Below are 5,716 nucleotides of genomic sequence, written 5' to 3' on the forward strand. Positions count from 1 at the left end.
CACTTAACTGACTGAGCCACTCGGGAGCCCCCATTTCTGCCTTTTATTTGAGGGTTTAGACCATATTTATGCTTAATGTGATTTATTAATATATTTAATCTGTCATCTTGCTATTTGATTTCTAATTCTCTAGTCTGTTTTTCTCCCATTTTCCTCTTTTCCTGCCTCCTTTTGGATTATGTGAGGCTTATTTGTGATTCTATTTTATTTTCTTTGTTGGTTTATTTGCTGAAATTTCTTATTTTATCATGTCATAGGTGGCTTTGGGTATTTACATCTTTATACATCTTTAACTTATCATAGTCTACTTTCAAGTGATAGTACACCTCATATAAGAAACTCCAAACTGTCCCACTTATATGTCTCCACTCTCAACCCCATGCTATGGCTGTCATCCATATTACTTTCACACATTATCACCCCAAACAACATTGTGATTATATATGTTAAAATAGTCATGTTTTAAGGTGATTTAAATAACAAGAAGATATTTTGTGTTTATTCATTTTGTTATCATTTCTGATAGTCTTCATTCCTTTATATAGATCCTATTTCCATCTGATATCATTTTCCTTCTGCCTAAAGACCTTGCTACAATATTTCTTGCAGTGAGGGTCTACTGGTAATAAATTGTTCAAATTTCATTATGTCCGATATATTCAAATATTCTGATTAATGGCCAAGATTAACACACATTCTCAAAGGTAACTTTGTAAAAGTCCCTCCTTCCTTTTTTTTCCTATAACTTTAAGGTTGAGTTTTTGCATTACAAATATATCTCTTGCAGATCATGTCATCATCCTCGTCAACACTGCTACCATTTATTGAACACTTAATATTTTTCAAGAGTCCCAAAGAGTACTATAACATATAGTATCTCATTTAATCCTTATAATGAAAACGAGATATTTTTATCCTTACTTTACCTACAGGGAAACTGAAACTCAGGTAGATTGTCATTGTCAAGTTTACACAACAGCAGAGAAAAATGAGGCCTTTCAGAACTCAGGTCTCGTGCTCTTTGGTCAATATCTTACACTATCCTACATTACTGCCATAAAGATTTTCTTATTTTGCTGATGTACCAGGAAGCTAATTGGGTGAGATTCTAATTAACTGGGATAGCGCATCTTATTAATTTTAAAGCACTAGCAATTAGAATTCATTTTATGGTAGATCTTACAATTAATCTTAGAATTCCTGTTGGAAAGCTAGTGGTCATGATGCAACTATGGTTGCTTCTGCTGGTACAACATTTTCCAAAAAGATGAAAAGAGCACTCTTGTCAAAATTTGAAGAATGGGTATCCATACCTTGAAAGAAAATCCTAACAATAATAGTAGGATATAATTTTAAGAAATACTAAATCAACAAAACTCTTAATGACACAGAAGACAGTGTTGTTTAGAAAAACACAAACATTGAGAACTCTAAGTTTAAAAGTGATTCCAGATAGGATAGACTCAGTGTGAAAAAAGTTTAAGACTATCTTGAACAATTCGTTTTATTTTTACTTCTCCTTTATTTGCATGCCCACGTGTGAAAAAATATAAAATTTGTATCTAAATAGATATCAAACCTGTTTTCTATATATATAAAATAAACATTGAAGCAATAAGGAAGCTTTATATCATATATAATTGGCATATTTTTTCTTTCTTTATGATACATGATAAGAAGGGGCATCTTAATCATCAAAGGCATTTTAGATACAATCCAAAATGTGATACATCATTGGACAAGACATGGCTTGTGAGTTGTTTTTCCAAAATGTTAATAGAATCAGTGGAATCTGTACACATTACAACCCTTGAACATCTTACAAAAGAGGGCATGTTTTCTCAAAATAAAGAATCAAGATTGAAATTGGGCTGTGCTCTGTGACTATAGAACATAAAATTGTTGAATTAGAATCCCCAAACTTGGCCTCATTAATATTATATTAACGAGTGATAAAAAGCATTCTTCTCACATAAAAGCTGGTCTACCAAATTTATTGTTATTTTATTCTTTCTTTTATTCTTGAAAGCAGGAGGTAAAGCATAGACCAGGCTGCTTAAATAATTCATAAATTGACTCCCTTGCCTTATCAGCAAAACCCCTAAGCATGAAACTTTTCAAAACAAGAAGAACAAAAATAAAGAGGACAAAATCCTAGGAATGCAATTCCCTAAGGAAAATGCAATTCCCTAAGGAAAATACCTAACATAGAGTAAGATTCCCTAAGGAATTCCCTAAGGAAAATACCTAACATAGAGTAAGATTAAGATAGGTCTTTTTCTTTCCATCAAAATAGTCATCTTCTAATTACTGAATCAAACTCCCAGTGATATACCTCAGTATCTCTTGAAGCATCAGCTATGCCAAGCTATCAATAATGTGTTGGGGCAAGGGGGATGCAAATGGTATGCCCCGGGTGCCAGCAATAAGAGATTATGTTATCTATTGAAAATGTTAAAACAATGATAAAACCAACTACAAGTTAGAGTCTGCTTTTCTTTATCACCATGTACCAGCAATTCTGAACAATGTGAGTAATACTCCTCCCTGCCACAGTAAAACTACTCTTACATATCATTTCCCCTTGGTTCCCAACTGGATCATCAGATTAATTAATTAATGTGAAGAAGTATGGGATAGTACAGAATGCTTAGGGGAGAAGCTTGTCAATCCTTCCAGGTACCTGCAGAAGCATTAACTGGTTTTCAGTATATAGAAATCCCCATATTCACAGACCTACAGCTTCATGCAGACGCTTCCTTTAAAGGTTTCTCTACCCACACCCAAAACAAGAATAAGAAAATTATTAATATCAAGCATTTGTGTAATTAATGAATTAAATTAAAATTGGCAATAACACACTTCCTTCTTGTTCTTTTCTGTCATACACCCCCCCCTGAGGCGGAAGCAGATCTCACAGAACAGCTTTCTCTGCAGCCTGGAGGACCGCTTGGCACCTGGATAATGAGACAAAAGCTTTAAATCCACGGGTTTTGAAGCCACACAAGTTGAAGAGTAACACAATCATTGGTCAGGACCAAGGAAAGTGGAAAAGCGGTGATCTTAATACATATGATTTGTCTTCTTCTGGTCCCTGGAGTTATGTCAGTGCAGACAACCTATGTTTTATATACTGTGTGGGCTAGTTGCACAGGGATATGTGTGAGCTTTATTGTTGCTGTTGTTGTTGTTGTTGTTTTAATTTACCCCTCTGGAACCATGTGGGTAGACAGGTGTTAGGGTTAAAAATTCATATGGTATGTGATAGGATTTTGATGAGGAAATGGAGCAGAAGGGATGGACATTGTAACAGCTTGTGACGTTTTAGAAGTGAAAAGGGAAAGGGGAGAAGTATTTTGCCTATTGAAAAAATCATTCAAATGTACAATTGTGCACACCGAGGAATCCAAAAGGTCTAAGTCTAAAGTTAGAGAAGAAATGAAAAGTCAAAAATATTGTATAGAGACTAAGAGACTATGTAAACTGGGAATTTTTTTCTCCAGAGATTTTTCTAACAAATTAGCCCAAGGACAGATTAATTCCATTATTAATCAATAAATCAATGTGATTTATTGAGGCAGAAAGAAGAAAATGGACTCTTGTTGGAATTTTAGTTCTTAACATAGACTGTCTGTATCTCTTCATTTATTCTAAAAACATTTATTGAGCTCTTCACATACGTAAAAAATTCTACTGGCAACTGAAGCATACCAAGAGGTTTTTTTTTTTAATTAGTGATACCATAATTTAATTTATAAATAGGAAATTATATAATAATAAAAACAGTTACCATTTTTGGAATCCTACATATACACTTTGGGTAGGCATTTTACATGGTTAGTTTATAATACTGACAATAATGACACAGTGAGGCAGATATTTTTAATTCCCATTTCACAGGAAATTGCAGCTCAGAGAGTCTCAAAGATCACAGGACAGGTGTATGATGGAATTAAGATTCTAACCCGTATTTTTTTCTTGCAATTTGCTATATGAATAACAGCAAAGGTACATGTCAGAAGCACAGTATCACTATACAAAGTAATTAAAAGTCCAGAGGAAAGGGTGAAGTCCATTTTCAATCCTTCTCTTCTCTCTGCATCCTTTTATGTCTTTCTACAACATTGGCATCCACTTTTATTTTTCCATGTAGTCAATAATTCATTTAACAAATACCAGTTGAGGTCCTACTGTGTATCTGGCACTATTCTAGTTTTGGGAGGCATGGTCCTTGCCTTTATGGAGCTTACATTCTAATGTGAGAGTTGGCCAATAAACAAACAAGTATAGTGTCAGGTAACGAAATGTGCCATGGAGAGAAAGTAGTGGAGGACTAGAGAATCAGTACTATTACCGACCATTTAGAACAATCATCAGGGCGGGCCTCTGTGGGGAAATGGCATTGGAGGTGCTGTGGTATAGTGAGTCATGCATATACCTGGAGGTGGGCATCTTGAGTAACAGGAAGCACTAGTTTAAAGGCCATAGAGGGGGCGCCTCGGTGGCTCAGCCAGTTAAGTGTCTGCCTTCGGCTCAGGTCATGATTTCAGGGTCCTGGGATGGAGCCCTCATCGGGCTCCACTCAGTGGGGAGACTGCTTCTCCCTCTCGCTCTCCCTCTGTGTTCTCTCTCTCTGTCAAATAAATAAATAAAATCTTTTTTAAAAAATAAAATTAAATAAATAAATAAAGGCCATGGAGAGTTCAAGGACCAGCACGGGGCCAGTGTATGTGCGGCTACAGTAGCATGAGTGATGGGGAGTGATGGAACATGAGGTCAAATAACAGAGGCAGGTTACCCATGAACCGGGTAACGTGGGTTCTTGTGTGTCATGGGATTCTTTCATTTTATTTATAGTATGATGAGCAGCTATTAGAGAGGTTTAAACGTGGAAATATACAATGCACAATATTTAAAAATCACCTTGGCTGCTCCATGAAGAATGGACTCTGTAGAAGACAAAACTGGAGGCAAGGAGACCAGTTAGGACATTGTTTCAGTTTTGCAGGGAAAGGATGACGTTTCGATACATGGCTCCGGGATGCAGGAATCCACATGGGAAAACAGTGAATCTTGATCTCTAAAACATATTATGCATAAAACTCAGTTTGAAAAGGCTCATAAACCTAAATGTGAAAGCTAAAAATATAAACTTCTAGAAGAAAATTGAAGAGAATATATCCACAACCTCCACATAGCCAAAGATTTCTTTAAAAGAACACACACGGGGCGCCTGGGTGGCTCAGTCTATTAAACATCTGCCTTCAGCTCAGGCCATGATCCCAGGGTCCTGGGATCAAGTCCTGCACTGGGCTTCCTGCTCAGCAGAGACCCTGTTTCTCCTTCTCCCTCTGCCATTCCTCCCGCTTGTGCTCTCTGACTTTCTCTATCTCTCTGTCAAATAAATAAATAAAATCTTAAAACACACACACACACAACAACAAGCATAAATAAATAATTAAGAGAACACACCAAAAAATCTAACCATTAAAGAAAAGATTAATAAATTGGACTTCCTTAAAATTAAACACATCCATTCATTAAAAAGAATAAAATTAAGAGAATAAGAAGTGTATGTAGGTGTAATACAGAAAATACAAAGAATCCCAACATAGCAAAAATAAGGCAAAAATTATATATAATTTTATATGTATTTATATATTATTTATATATAAATATATATTTATATATTATTTATAAATAATATAATTATAGA

This window comes from Ailuropoda melanoleuca, chromosome 19 (assembly GCF_002007445.2).
Source record: "Ailuropoda melanoleuca isolate Jingjing chromosome 19, ASM200744v2, whole genome shotgun sequence".
Classification (NCBI taxonomy): Eukaryota; Metazoa; Chordata; class Mammalia; order Carnivora; family Ursidae; genus Ailuropoda; species Ailuropoda melanoleuca.